Source organism: Sturnira hondurensis, unplaced genomic scaffold (genome assembly GCF_014824575.4).
Source record: "Sturnira hondurensis isolate 20B ecotype Veracruz unplaced genomic scaffold, ASM1482457v3 Scaffold0009719, whole genome shotgun sequence".
Lineage (NCBI taxonomy): Eukaryota > Metazoa > Chordata > Mammalia > Chiroptera > Phyllostomidae > Sturnira > Sturnira hondurensis.
Window position 1 is genome coordinate 12,808,771 of NW_028082350.1, and position 15,560 is coordinate 12,824,330.

Sequence of the window (15,560 nt, forward strand, 5' to 3'; positions counted from 1 at the left end):
GAATTTAAACAGTGTCCCCCCAACCAACAGAGAAACAGACTGCAAGAGCAGGTGTGTGGGTGGGCTGGATGAAGATACATTAGTATCCTGTCAGATGTGCACACAGGGGCCTTTGTAGATCCAAGGCAGTGCCTCCCTCGTGAAGAAGTCAACCATAAGGACTGTAAGAGCAAAAAGAGAGAGAGAATTGGGACACACTGGAAAATCACGTCTCAGTATTAGCCGGGATGCATGGTCATGGGCAGTCAGTTGAGTGCTGCCCAGACCAGAGCGCCATGAGATGTATGAATCGTTGTTTTCCGAGACCAAAAGGCATTCGAAATGCTGGTCTTTCACCCATGACCTAGGGGAATAGCTTTCTTATAAGTGGAGAACTCAGAACGTCTTGGGTGAGCGCAGAGAGATTCAGAACTGGATGTGGGAGCACAGCCCTTCTCAGTGGGGTGCCAGATAAAAGCAAACAAAATCTCTGACTCAGGCGATGGGGAACTTAGGGAGAAAGCGACAGACTGAGGTACCAGATCCAAAGGGGGGGATGGAGAGCAAGAGCCAGGTGGCATGGACGTGCAGGCCAGGAACGTGCCCTGAGACTGTGTGACACGGAGAAAGGGCCCCGGTACAGAGACCTGCGGTCTGGTCCGGGCACGGTGAAGAGCTACTTAATTAAGGGGCTGCTGGTTGGAGCCCTCCCTCCATCCCACCCCCCCCCCCCCCGAAAAAGCCAGAATATTTTCACCACATATTTGAGGTTTGGAAAACAGAAAGTTTTTTTTTAAATCATCCTAAGAGATCTCACTAGAAAGATCTGAAACTGTTTAAGTTGTTTCAGGAAAAAACAGTACAAAGCAAATTGTATGTTTCTACGTAATATACTTCTAATTCCAAAAAGTACCTTCACGAGCAACAAATCTCTCTGTGGTCTTTGCAAAGCTACGGGTTGACAGACAACTCTGGAATTTTACATATATGTACCTCACCAAGGAGGAATGTGTGGAGCCAAGATCTTGGCTTCCAGTGCTGTCAAAGCTAAGCAAACAATCCCCTCGCAACAATCGTTCATAAAACATTTCTTGTGTATTTTACAGTGTTTTTTTTGCTGTGGTTGTTGCTGTTGTTTCCATTATGGGACGGGGGGGTTGGGGTACACCCATGTCCACTGACACAACACGCTAACAACCTGTGCACAAGATAGTCACTGGGTCCCTTTGACTGTGAAATGACAAGTCATGGCTAGTTCTGTTCTCGTGTGGACATACTCCCGATTACGGAATGCCATCCAGTGATAGAGTGAAGACAACTCAATCAAGAAAAGGGAAACAGGAACATTTGAAGGACCACTTCGTGCTAAAGGTAAAGTGTGGTAGTTTGGAAGATGGGCTGAGGGCGGTTGCCTTCTCCCAGCACTGCGAGAGCATGCTCTAGCAATGGCTTCCAGTTCTGGGACCCCACAGGATCTGGAATTCCAGCCAAGGCCCCCCCTGGTCTCGGAGCTGCCCCCTTCCCCCCTCCCACCCACCCCGGCCCACCACGCAGGCAGGAGACCAGGCACCGCCTTTACTTTGCATCAGAAATTGTCCAGCAAGTGATTCACCAAAGCAAAATATTACAAAATGATAGTTATCTTGAGCTCTGACAATGTATCCAAATAATGTTTTGTTCTCCAAAATTAAAACACGGCTCAAGTTTCCAGCGGTTGATTCTTTGGCATTTTCAGGAGCTGTGATTGGAAGAGCCTCTTGCTTCCCACCACAGACCCTGAGACAGCCGAGGCTCCCCCCTGGGTGGGGTGGGGCTGGGAGGGCTCCTGCTGAGGCTCTTTCCAGCCTGGGACTGAGGGAGGAGGCTTCCTGCCCCCTGGACAGGGGGAACCGCCACACTGTGGCCCATTTGCCCTTTTGAATGTTCCCCAAAGGTGAATGGCTGCAGCTGGGCCTGCCAAGGAGATGCTTTCCTGACACAAAAAGCCTTTTGTTACCATTCTCAGTGCTAATACTCAGTTCCTCTGTTTTTACTGCTATTCTTGAGGACTGCTTCTCATTTAGAGCACCAGTTAAAACTTGGGGACATCTTCTCCTTAGATCAGAGTTATTCTGTGCCCACGGGCAGAGGCCTGGGAGTGCACCGACCGCAGCAACGGCACAAGTGACCTTCCAGATGCGGCGAGAGCACCTGAGCTGCTCCATGTCAGCCTCTACTAAGTGGCACAGAGTCCCCTTCTAGTGATACATCCTCCGGACTTCAGGTCGTCCTCCTCCTTTAATGGGAAGACTTTCTTTCAACCTGTTTCTCAATGAAAAAAAGGAAATATTAGGGAGATGAAAAGTTTAGCGTTTTTAAGTGTGTGCTGCAGGGGTATTGATTTATCCACTTTGCACCAAATAAAATAGGTGACACAAATAGAAAAGGACTTCAGGCTGACTTAGAAGTTAGCAGGGACGTTCCCTCTTAGGCACTGGTGAAATTAATTAGGGCACCAGGAAATCTTCCACGCAGGCTGCATCCGCAGGCTGGCTCTCACGTTCTTTCATCTTAACATAACCTGTCCATTTCTAATTCCTCCCCACCCCCCCGGTTATTTCCCCCAATCACTTTCAGCCAATCAAAAAGCAATTCGATTTTAGAATATTAAAATGATGACGCATTTCATTTCAAAGTTAGCTCTAATTCGAGGAAAATGTCATATCCGTTACCTTCTTCAAGCCACAGTTCATTTTGTAATTAATTGCTGTGATTTCTGTCCATGAATAAATACCACAGAGTGCCTGGCAGGGTTTCAGCTGTATGCCCATGTTACGCTCCTTTTTAGCCGGATAAAAGTCAGTTATCACCTGGCGGGGGCGGCTCACTTGGTTGGCGTGTCATCTGTAAATTGAAAGGCCAGGGTTTCCAGGCAAATAATCAACATTTCCCTGCCGCATTGGCCCTTCTCTCTCTCTTTCTCCCTTCCCCTCTTCCCCGCTCTCTAAAATCAATAAGCATGGCCTTGTGTGAGGATAAAAATAATGAAATGAAATAAGATAAAATCAGGGACCTATCAACAAGGATCCTGTTAACTAGTGGGAGAAATCCAGTGGAGCTCCGCACGAGCGTCATTCCAGCTCCCCTTTGGGTGGCAGTGGAGGCTGTGGGCACTCTCCTTCAGCCCCGTGGCACTCTGTCCCCCGCTGCGGGGTGGGGGATGGTGGCTCACAGCCTTGAACCAACTTCTCCCCAAATTCCCCTCAGCCAAAGACCACCCCCCTCCAGGGAAGCCATGCTCCCTCCAGGAAATCCGCCTTCGTCAGAGGACTGGTTGATGGGGAGGGGTACTGGAGGCTCCAGCCCAGCAGGGAGGCAGGATAGTTCAGAAGGACCAGCCCAGCTCCCGAACACCCCGTGGGGCCAGGTGACCTTGGTTGCGACTACTTCACTCCTGGGTCAGCCCCTCTCCACTCCTCAGGCCCCGGATGCGTTGATCCCAACACATATTCCCAGTGTATTTCCCAGTATATTCTCATATTCCCGTATTCTCATTTCCCATATTCCAATATATTCCCAGTATACTTCTCAATGCACTTCCCGAATGCAAACCAGTCTCAGAGTCTGACCTCTGGGGGGCTCAGCCAGAGCTGCACTCAGTGCTGACAAGGTGACCTCAGGAGGCCAGCCCTGCCCCCGAGGCGTCACCTCTCTGTTCCCTCTGAAGGGAAGCGCTCACTTCCAAAGTGGCATCTCTCTGGAGTCTGAGATAACTGTGACGGAAAGCGTTCAAACTCGAGTGTTCTCCTGAAAATTAGAGCTAATACCTGTAAGGAATGTCCAAGCCTGTGGAGAACTCGGTGAGGGCTTACGTGAGCCAAACTGGTGGCTGGGAAGCGAGATCTCGACTGCTCCAGAGGATGGTTTTGCAGTTCCACAAACACACTTGGAATGGAGGAGGGAATGGAAGGGCTATCACAGGAAGGCGGGAGAAAGCGAGGCGGGCAAACCTCCAGGACTGTGTTAGGGGATTGTTAAAATTCCGCGCTCCCTTGGCGTGGTCTCGGAGGGGTCTGGAAACAAGGATACCCGTGGCATTTCTAAGGGGAGCTGACCTAGATGGACAGGGCTTGCTTAAGGCAGGTAAACCTTTCAAACCGCGACCTGGCCAGTGAGGAATGCATGACCAGCTCACCCTGTAAGGTTACTTGAGGTCACTGGGCTTATCGGCTTTATGACAGAGCCTTTTTCCCTTCACATGTCAAATGTAAAGAATTCAGAATCCCAAATCAATGCCTAGGAATCGGTTTCTCTATTCAATTATTAATTTTTGGCTATCCAAAATGGACTTTCCCCCAAGTGTCCATTGGATAACAGAAAAGGTTCTTGCGAATCCCCCTACACTGAGTTTAATTCAGCAGCTTCAACTCCCCTCTGCCCAGGGGCACAGGTACATCCACCCAAAACACCTCATCTCCACCTGGAGCCAGACCCGGGCGTGCACAGAGAGTGGGTGGAATCCATCTGGAAGCAGATATTCCGGAGAGAATTACCATAATATAAGTGTTCTTAAATGGGGAGCGTATGAAGGAAAGGGGGCTCCTTCAAAACAATTGAATGAAGGTAATATGCAGAGAATTGCAACCAATTTACTGAATGGAACACAACCAACCAATTATGATGTTTGATGCCACGACTTAACGTCCCAAGTCCTTTGAGTCCTGTTTTACCCTCTTAGGTTCTTTTTTTTTTATGTCCCTACTGTTAAAGCCATTGCAGACTTGCATTAACTCTGCCCTTCTTGAAAGGTGCCTTGAGACACCTATGCTCCCTTGGAAGAGGCACGTGTCATTCCTGCCACCAGCACCAGGGCATTCGTGACCTTAGGATAAAGTTTTCCATACGCCCACTTTGTCTCCCTCTTTGCCCCCTCCTTTCTCGTTTTGCTTGTCCTGATTTTGGGTCCTCCCCTCCGGAGCGCGCTGTGTTTGCCATCTTCTCTCCAAGGTTTCCTTCGGGTGGGTGGTGGATCGCTGTCCCTGTGCTTGCTTCGACCCTCTCCCTCCCCGAGACTCCACAGTCCACAGTGCACTTCAGAGCTCACTCTTCCCAGCGCCTGCCCTAGCACGCCCACGCACACCACCTTCTCCCAGTGGGGTGAGGGTGTGGGGCATGTGGGGCAGGGACAGGACAGGAGGTGTGGGGACGTGTTCTCGGATGAGGCATGCTATGTGCAGGGTGGTGTGGTGGGGAGGTGAGCAGGGCGAGGTGTGGTTCTGTTTCCTCCCAAACTGACTCAGGGCACACAGTTGGGGGAACTATCTATCACCTGCTCTGGAAAACCCATCATTTACTGAAAGGGCCTAACTTTCTGGCAAAACTTTCTAGCCATTGGTTGACCTCGGAAAAGCAAACACAATCTCTCTAGGATTTGTCTCCCTACCAAATGGAAGGGAAATGTCCTGGATCACTTTAATGGCACTTTTGCTTTTATTTATTTAAAATTTTTAGAGAGGGAGAAGGGAGGGAGAAAGACAGGGAGAGGAGGAACATCGATGCAGGAGAGAAATATCCATCGGTTGCCTCTCATACACGCCCCACCCAGAGATAGAACATGCAACGCAGGCATGTGCCCTGACCAGGAATGAACCGCTGGCCTTTTGCTTTGTGGGATGACTCCCAGCCCACTGAGCCACACCCGTCAGGGGAGTAACACTTTGCTTTTAATCTCCTACTACCCAGGAGGTTTGTGCAGACTTTTATCAAAAGCTTTTGAGCAGGTCTTTGGAGGAGTTTTTCCTACCCCATTAGCCCTTGAATCAAACTGCTACACGAAGAGAAAGTAAACAATTCAGACCTCACATCCGGTGCTACTTCTGTCCGCCAGCTTATCTCCCCCCCTGCCTGTTATACTTTGTACTCCCCATGTGCCCCTTTCCACACAGCCGTAAGATTTGTATGCAAAAAGGACAAAATTCGTTGTTGAGGTTGTGGAGGGTATGTTTAATTTTTAAGAAGGCTTTAGTTTTTGGAGCAGTTTTAAGTTCACAGCAAATTCGGGAGAAAGGTCGGTTTCCCGCCCTGCTCCGGGATCTGATGTGAAGGCAGCTGGTTTTGTGAGTGGAATGCCGGGGAAATACTGCTTTAAGGGAGTAGCAGCAGATGGTGTATGTGAGTCTTTGTATCTAAATGGGAATTCTTTCTCATTGTTGCTCTCAATCCTGGAATCCGGGAGGAGGAGGAAAGTGGCAGCAGGACGACCTAAACCTGTTCTTACTCTTTCTCTCTATTTTTTCTTCATTTTTAAAAATTGAGATATAATTGACATACAACATGCTTTCTTAAAAATGTAAGCACCACCACAGAACAGAAGCTTCTGTTTCGGGCACTATCCCCTCACCAGCACCTAGAGAACCATAAATCTTTGCAGTTTAGTTCGTTTTAGTCCAACAAATGTGCACAAGAACAGTGACACACCTGACACAGAGCAGAGATCCAGGGGTGAGTAAGAACAGCGCCTGTCCTAGAGGGGAAAACCAGCCCGAAACTGTTCTCTCTCCACTGTGTCTTTGCACAGGCTGTTCCCTCTGCCTGGAACACCAGCCGCCCCTCCTTCGTCGGGTTGATTCCCACCGTTGTTCAAGCCCGCAAAACTCTCAGCTCAGACTCCACACCCAATGCCCTTGGAGGCGAAGGAACCGTCCACAGACCTTGCACAGACTCCTGTCGTGTTCTTAGAGGGTGGTAGTTTGTCTCAGTGCACTGCCCAGACCGGGCAACCGGAGGTCAGGACAGTGGGTCTCAGCTCTGTGGCCTGAGTGCCCAGCCCAGTATCTGCTACGTACTGTGAGCACAATATGTGGTAAGGAGAGTCACGACCATGAGAAAACCTAGGGATCTGCACAAAAGGGCTTTTTGGATGGCCACACCATGGCTTTAAGGAGCAGAGACAGGTACCAAACTGCAAACCATCATTTAAAAATGGCTAAGCCAAACTTTATAAAACCTCCTTTTTTACCCTTCCTAGGTGCTAAATTTTGTCACAAGTTTCAAAGAAAGAAATAACTAACGGAAATGGTGAGAAATGAAAATAAAACATCCTTGTTATCTCAGTGAGGTGACCATGGAACCAGTGGCATTAGTCCAAAGGGCTGGACAGACAACTGCGAGGCTGGCCTCATTTTTTACACCAGAGCATAAACATCACTCTTCATAAAACCGTGTGATGGAGAGACTAATCCTCCCATGTCAAAAGTCTTTGATGGAACACTGTTTAAAGTGATAAAGACATTACAGTGTCTGTGGTTGTGATGGAGAAACAATAGATATCAATCAAAGTTCCCAGCAGGGAACTTTATCAATCAAAGTAAGCAAGGCGTGTGGGGATGACAATCCTGACTGTGCTCGAGGGTCGCCGGACACTCTAGTGCACTAGCTTTTTGTGGACAACCTTACCACGTAAAGCTCATGTTCCTCCAGGAGGCAGGGAGGGAAGACGTTAGGAAGAGTGAGCAAAAATGGTTCCCACACTAGGAAAAGGTTTCACATCGTCTTCCCTACACTCCCTCACCTTCTGGCAATCTTCGGTGTGCTCCTTCATGGGTGACTGTCCCCTCAGCCCCCATTCACTTGCTTTCTCTCCATCTGTTTGGGAAAGCCAATTAAACCTGGGGACAGCGAGGCTGTAACCATTTGGGTAAAATGTCCTAGAGAGTTCAACGTGTGGTCCTAGGTAAGGCTGTTCGTATTTCAGTAGATGCAATCTTAATCCGAGATAGTGAATTCCTGATTTCAAAGTTTCGGGCTTCAACAAGCAAGAGGTGGGATTGGTTTGGGGGTCTTGCCCCTGGTAGCTGTCTACTCAGCCTACTTAGATGACTGTTGTGTCTTCAATCTTAGTTTCTTTTCATTTAGTTAGTTGCTTTTTTTTTTAAGTCTCTTCCTCCTTCCATAAAAATTTGCCTAGGATTCTGGCCCCTAAAAAAATTACCATCACATACAAAGTCTGTCCAGAAAAAGTCCATCCATCATTATTGTAATGAGAATGGTTTGTATAACATCGACATAACCTGGCAGCCAAGGCAAGTGGACTGAATGCCCATGCGTGAACAATGACGACTTCACTGCACTAGTCAGTGGGGGCGGTAGACGCTGTTAAGTGAGCATGTGTGCTGTGTGGCCATCGCATTCAAAATGACTGAGCAAGTCGAACAATGAATGTGTATCAAATTTTGTGTTGTGAACATTCCTCCATGGAAACTATTCAGAAGGTCGGTCACAGCTATGGGCAGCTGGTGATTGGCAGCTTTATCACGACAATGCGCCTACTCACGCATCCTGTCTTGTACAGTTTTTCGGTGAAACATCAAATCACCCAGGTGACTCAGCCCCCCCTACAGCCCAGATTTGGTGCCCTGTGACTTCTGGCTTTCCCCAAAACTAAAATCCACTTTGAAAGGGAAAAGATTTCAGACTGTTAATGAGATTCATGAAAATATGAAGAAGCAACTGATGACGACTGGGAGAACTGTGTGAGGTCCCAAGGTGCCTACTTTGAAGGACTGAGGTGTCCTTGTCTTACGTACAAAGTTTCTTACATGTTGTATCTTCCTCAATAAATGTCCCTATTTTTCATAGTGTATGGCTGGATATCTTCTGGACAGATCTTGTATAATGCTTTGAGAAAAACCACAGTTATGAAAACACTGGGGCAATCTTTCATCCCCATACTTCATGTTATCTGCAATTATCAAAACTGAACATGGTCCCTACATCGTACTTCCCAAATCAGAGCAGAGGGAAGAGGGTTTCGAATCTAACAGTCTTGCTTCAGCTGAAATCATTCTGGAAAGCAGCCAACGTTCAATCAAGCTCAGACAAGGCCTCCTGGTTGTTTGAGATTGCTGTCGTGGTTTCCTTAGGGTTTCTCTCCCATTCCCAATGGTTCACGATGGCCCCTCCCTCCCCAGGGGCTTTGGAATGAGTCACCAACTTTTCTGTTTCAAGTACACTGTTAAAGGAAGCCTCAGCCTGGAAGCAAACGTGTGTCCCCACAAGCCCTCCTCCCATGTCACCAGCAGTAATGGAAACCGGGAATTCAGTAGGTAGCCCCGGTCTCCACCCAGGCCCACGCTGCTGCTGTCATGCGCCATTGGGACACATTCAAACATCTTTTTTAAGGTTTGGAAAACTAATGGTAAAGTTAGAAAAGGCTCCCTTAAATACATGTACCTTTTTCTATTAAGGAAGAAGTTGAAAACAACTTCTCTTAATCTCAATCTTAAGAAAGCTTCCAAAAAGGATATTCGCATGTTAAAACACAGTGTTTTTAAAATTCCAGTTTCAAGAACCTAAAGGTGTTTTCGGTCTATTTTTAATTTCAGGAAACTGCAATTTTGGGATATAGAAATACATAATTGAAATAATAGCTACCACTTAGTGATAAATTACTGCAATCAGATTACATACTGCAACCAGGTCCCCAAAGAAGGGGACATGAGTGACATGGAAAAGCACCTATCAGCGTTCACGAGCTCACTCGCCGGTTCCACTAACAGCGCCCCGACCGGAGCGGGAGAGCCAGAGTCGGGACCAAAGGTGTCCGGCTCTACCCCTCCTCTTGCGTCCCGGCTGGAAGATCACGGATGTGACTTGTACTGACCACCTGTCCGCCCCTTCCCCCTCCTCAGTTTCCTGTAGTTGAGACAAAACCCAGTCGCAACCAGATTCGGTAGCCACACTGACCTAAAAGCGACCAGCAGGGCCATTAAAACATCCTTATGACAAATCTGTGTTGCAGTTTCTGGACCACTCTGCCCCCTGACACATCACGCAGCTCTGGGAGGACCAAAAAGCACGTGGCTCTCTGGAGAGGGGGGAAGCAAGACTGTCACGTGGCAGTCACCTGGCCAGCTTCGGGAACACGTGACCGCCGCAGGCCCCACCCAGGCCTACAGGTGAGTAAAAATCTCTTGCCCTGATCCCACGTGGACTTCTCCTTCCCCGAGGCCACTCGCTCTCACTTTGCAAGTGTATACTTTCGCTTTCATAAATATCCTGCGCACTTTGCTGAATCCATTTTGTTCCCAAATTCTTTCTTGTGCAGTGACCAGAACCCGGACCGCTATGGGCAAGGCTTCCCTCAGCCTCTACAGGCGTGGCTCAGCATCACCACCCTGCCAAAGATTAACGGTGCAGCAGTCAACAGAATGCAGGAAGAACAGTCTTGTGGAGCTTATATTGCTGGGAGGGTGGGTTAAGATATAAGTAAAATAAATCAATAAATATGGAGAGAAATGCTATGGAGATAACATAGCAAGAAAAGAGACCATAATAAAGTGGTGGGGTGGGGAAGGAGTCACATTTCAAATAGGAGGGCTGGGTAAGGTGGCCTTTGAGTAAGGTGACAAGGTCACAAAGGAGATGTGACTTTGAAGAAGGACACCCGACACAGGAGACCACAAGTGCAAAGGCCCTGAAGCTGGAGTACGGGCACAGTTAAGGGACAGCTGAGTTCGGCGAGGCCTGGGCAAAGCAAGCCGGCAGAGGATGTTAGGGGATTAAATCCTAGATTTAATTGGAGGGGTTGGGGTGGGGAGGGGGCAGGGCGTGGGCAGATTATACACGGCCTGGACGGACACTGTGAAGACACTGATTTGTACTTTGAAAGAGGTGGGGAGCCACTGGAAGATGTTGAGCAGAGAAATGACTTGGTTTGCTTTAAGTCTTTTTTTTTTTTAGCTGTAAATCCTGAATTTATTAATCTAATTTGATGGTCATTTAGGCTTAATGTGACCTGGTAAAGCAAGTATTACATGAAAAATTCAGGATAGATAATGGCATGCCCTCTAATCCATAAAATGTAAAACCAATATTTTTTAAAAGAACCTGAATTTAAAAGAAAACATATCTGCTAAATATGGAATTTAAGAATATTTGATTTATAAAAATACATTCCCAGAAAAAAAAATTTCCAGGGAGTGCCACCAAAGCACTACAATCAGGATAGATCCATTTTTTAAAATGAAAAGATGTATTTATTTTATAAACTGTTCATTTCTTCCGTATTTGATGTGACCTCCTTGAGACACAAAGTGGATGGAAAGGAATCATGTCTTCTCTTTGTTACAGTCCATTGAGGGATTTGAATATAACAATCTGACTTCCAAGCCCAATATCTTAGCAGATTAAATAAGATAAAGCTTTAAGTCTTCAGAGATGATTTTGGCTGCTGTGTTGCAAAGAGATTTAAGAACAGCAAGGACAGAAGAAGGGAGGCCAGCAGGGCATATCCTTGGCATCCCAGAAATAACTTGTTTATTACAAAGTGCATCTTTACATTAAATTTCCTCTTTCTTACGTATTGCATCCTTTAAAATGTGTTCATTTCCTTACGCTCCATGTTACTTGCAGTTGTAACACACAAAAGCAGTACAACTGCGTTCCTTTGAAACACTGGACGCATTTCAGACTTTTCACCATCAAGTTGAACTGGTTCCTCATTTGACTTCATTTCTTTTCCTTAATTTGGGCAAAGACTTAAATACAGCTTATTCTCTGTGAGGAGAAACAACAACAAAACAACAGAAGTGGCCTTCATACTGACAGCTAACATTTTTGTATGTCTTACGTGTGCGTTCTTACATGTTGGATTACGGTGAGTGTTCAACATGAATCGGCTCGTTTAGGTCACAACTGGCCCAAGTACATATTGTTACCATTCCCACGTTCACATCAAGAAGGAAGTTAAATAACCACTCAAGGCGGGTCCCTGTGACCCCTAGCCACCCACGGAGAGGCCCGCTGTGAAAGCCTGAGAGAGAGGGGAGGCCTTAGGGCAGCTTCGTGATATTGTGAAGTGACTCTGGTCCACGTGATTTTACTGTGGTCTGTGTGGTTAACAAGCAAATGGCACTGCTATTTATACTGTTATGTTTTGGCCTTTGGTGACTTCGGTTTGCCTGGATCGGCATCTCCCCGTCCCCTTCTGCTTCCCATCCCCTCACCTCCTAACCCCGAGGCTGTGTCTCCCCACCCCCTGCCCCTGCCCAGAGCCTCGTCCAGCCCTGGGCCTGGACGGCAGCATGGACCAAAGGTGCCTGCCCGCGACAGCCAGCCAGCTCACCCTTCACACACCACGGTTCCCAGGGGCTATTTGAAGTTGTTTACCGCATAACACAAACTTATTTGGGGAAAGGCTTTTCGGTTATTTTTGCGCCATGGTTTTGATTTATTTAGACTTCTCCCATTCAAATAGTAAGAAGCTTAGTACATTTTGGTACGGAAATTTGACTTGTCATTTCGCACCCTTGATCTGTCTGCGCCTCTCAGGCACGTGTAGTTCTTATTTGCCCTCGGAGGTAGGGGAAGCTGAGGTGGTGGGCATTTATATTTCATGCAGAAAATGTGGCACGGGCTCTAGATTTATCTCTTGCTGTATCTTGGCAAGAAGACAAATTGGAAGTTTAAACAAGCTGGTAGATGACATTGGACAAAACACCACACCATTTTCTCAGCTGCTTTTCTCTTTTTTTGTGACTCGACCCTCACTAAACCTCTGCCCCCTACCTGACTCCTTAGGCCTGCTTAGCACACTGTTGTTCTCCTGTAACATTTGATATATTTTGTACACATTACACATTTTTACAAAGTTGTATGTATGTTGTACAGTATATATTTTATTTTTAAACATCCTGCTTTCTGACAGAACACAGCAGTTGCTTGCAGGGAGAAGAATGTGACTAGGAAACAAACAGGGGTAAAAAGGAGATTTTATTCCACCGTATATACTATTTTCTACCTTTTGAAATCTATATAGTATTTGTGAATCATCTATTAAAATCCATCAACTCATTTACTTCTGAAATAAAACAGTTGAAGCTTAAAATACATTCTCTGTGTAAGGTTGAAGGCACCATGTCGTTTATAAAGAAAAGTTTATTTTTTAAAAATATAGAATAATGAACTGCTCTGGATAAATATTGTCTCATAAAAGTGTTTTTCAAAAATGATTGTTAAACAGATATTGCATGATCTCATTTATATGCAAAATGTTTTTTGAACTCATAGATACAGAGAGCAGATTGGTAGTTGCCAGAGATGGAGGTGGGGGTGTAGGGGTGAAATAGATGAATGTGGTCCAAAGATATACATTTTCAATTATAAAATAAGTAAGCCATGTGCATTATGGTGACTATAATTAATAACACGGCATCGCATATTTGAAAGTTGCTAAGGAGGTAGATGTTAACAGTGCACCTGTGTACGTTGATAGATGTCAACTAACTTTTTTTCAAAATATTTTTTATTTATTTATCTTTAGAGGGGAAGGGAAGGAGAGAGGGAGAGAAATATCAATGTGTGGTTGCTTCTCATGCATCCCCTGCTGGGAACTGGCCCCTGCGGGGAACTGGCCTGCAACCCAGGCATGTGCCTGACTGGGAATCGAACCACAATCGTCTGGTTCACAGGCCTGCACTCAATCCACTGAGCTACACCAGCCAGAGCGATGTCAACTAACTTAAAAAATAGTATGATAATCAGGGTGACAAGGGTGTGGGGAAAGGACGTAATCAACCACTGTAAGTGGGCGATAAATTGAAACAATTTAGCAATAAGTCTTTTTATTTTTTAATTTTTTAAAATGTAAAATGTAATTGTACGTTTTTCCATTACCATTTAGTCCTCTCATACCCACCTCCCTGCTACAATCACCACACTGCTGTCCAGGTCCGTGAGTCCTTTTTCTTTTTTGCTCAATTCCTCCACCCCCTCCAGCTGTCCTCTTGGCTCTCCATCCATGAGTCTGTCCCCATATTTTCCTTGTTAGTTCAGTCTGTTCATTAGAGTCCACACATGAGTGAGATCATATGGTGTTTGTCTTTCTCTTACTGATGTAGTTCACTTAGCCTGATGATCTCCAAGTCCATCCATGCTGTCACAAAGGGTAAATTTTCCTTCTTTTTTTCTGGCCAAGTAGTATTCCATTCTGTAAATGCACCGTAGCTGTTTTATCCACTTGTCTACTGATGGACACTTTGGCTGCTTCCATATCTTGGGTATTATAAATAACACTGCAATGAACATAGGGGTGCTTATGCTTTTTCGAATTAGTGTTGTGAGTTTCTTCTGATATATTGCCAGAAGTGGGATTACTAGGTTTAAAGGCAGATCCTTTTTAATTTTTTGAGGTATCGCCATACTGCTTTCCACAGTGGCTGCACCAGTCTGCATTCCCACCGACAGCACACAAGGGTCCCCCTTTCTCCACATCCTCGCCAGCACTTGTTGTTTGCTGATTTATTGATGACAGGCATTCTGACAGGTGTGAGATGATATCTCATGGTGGTTTTAATTTGCATTGCTCTGATAATTAGTGACGTTGAGCATCTTTCCATATGTCTATTGGCCATCTCTTAGTCCACTTTTGATAGATGTCTACTCAGGTCATTTGCCCATTTTTTTAATTGGATTGTTTGCCTTTCTGATGTTGAGTTTTGTAAGCTCTTTGTAAATTTTGGCTCTTAACCCCTTATCAGATGTGTCACTGCGAATGTGTTCTCCATCATATGCATTGTCTTTTTACTTTGTTGATGGTTTCCTGTGCTGTGCAAACACTTTTTAGTTTGATGTGGTCCCATTTGTTTATTTTTTGTTTCCCCTGCCTGGGGAGACATATCTGATAAAATATTGTTACAAGCCATGTCTGCAATTTTGCTGCCTATGTTTTCTTCTACGATCTTTACAGGTTGGGGTCTAACATTTAAGTCTTTGATCCATTTTGAATTTATTCTTGTGTGTGGTATGAGAAGGTGGTCTAGTTTCACTTTTCTGCACATACCTGTCCAGTTTTCCCAACACCATTTATTGAATAGACTATCTTTAGCCCATTGTATGTGTTTGCTTCCTCTGTCAAATCTTAGTTGACTATAAAGATGTGGTTTATATCTGGTCTCTCCAGTCTGTTCCATTTATCTACCGTATTTTTCAGACTATAAGACGTACTCCTCCCAAATTCGGAAGGGAAAGGGGGTGTGTGTCATACAGTCTGTATGTAGCTCACCTGGCTCACTGTGGGGGGGGGGCAGTGGTGGAGTAGGGTCACAGGTTATTAAATATTTTATCACATTTTTTGCTTCAAAGTTTTTTTTTCTCCTCTAAAACCTAGGTGTGTCTTATGGTCTGGTGCATCATATAGTCCTAAAAATATGGTATGTGTCTGTTTTTATGCCATTACCATGCTGTTTTGATGACTATGGCCGTGTAGTATAGTTTGATATTAGGTACTATGACTCCTCCAACTTTGTTCTTCTTTCTCAGGATCACTGCCATAAGTGTTGTGTGTTTTTTTAATCTTATATATATACTTGTTTTTTTTTACCTAGAAATCTCACTTTTAAGAATTTCCCCTATAGAAATAAACTGTCATTTATACAAAGCTTTATTTGCAAGGATTTTCATTTACTTATTGTTCATAAAATTAAAAATAAAGGACAATATAAATGTTTAGTAGTGTATTGATTTAAAATTATGATATGTCATATTATAAAATATGTAACTATTAAGTAATATTTACATAAAAATGGACTTACTGACACGGGCAA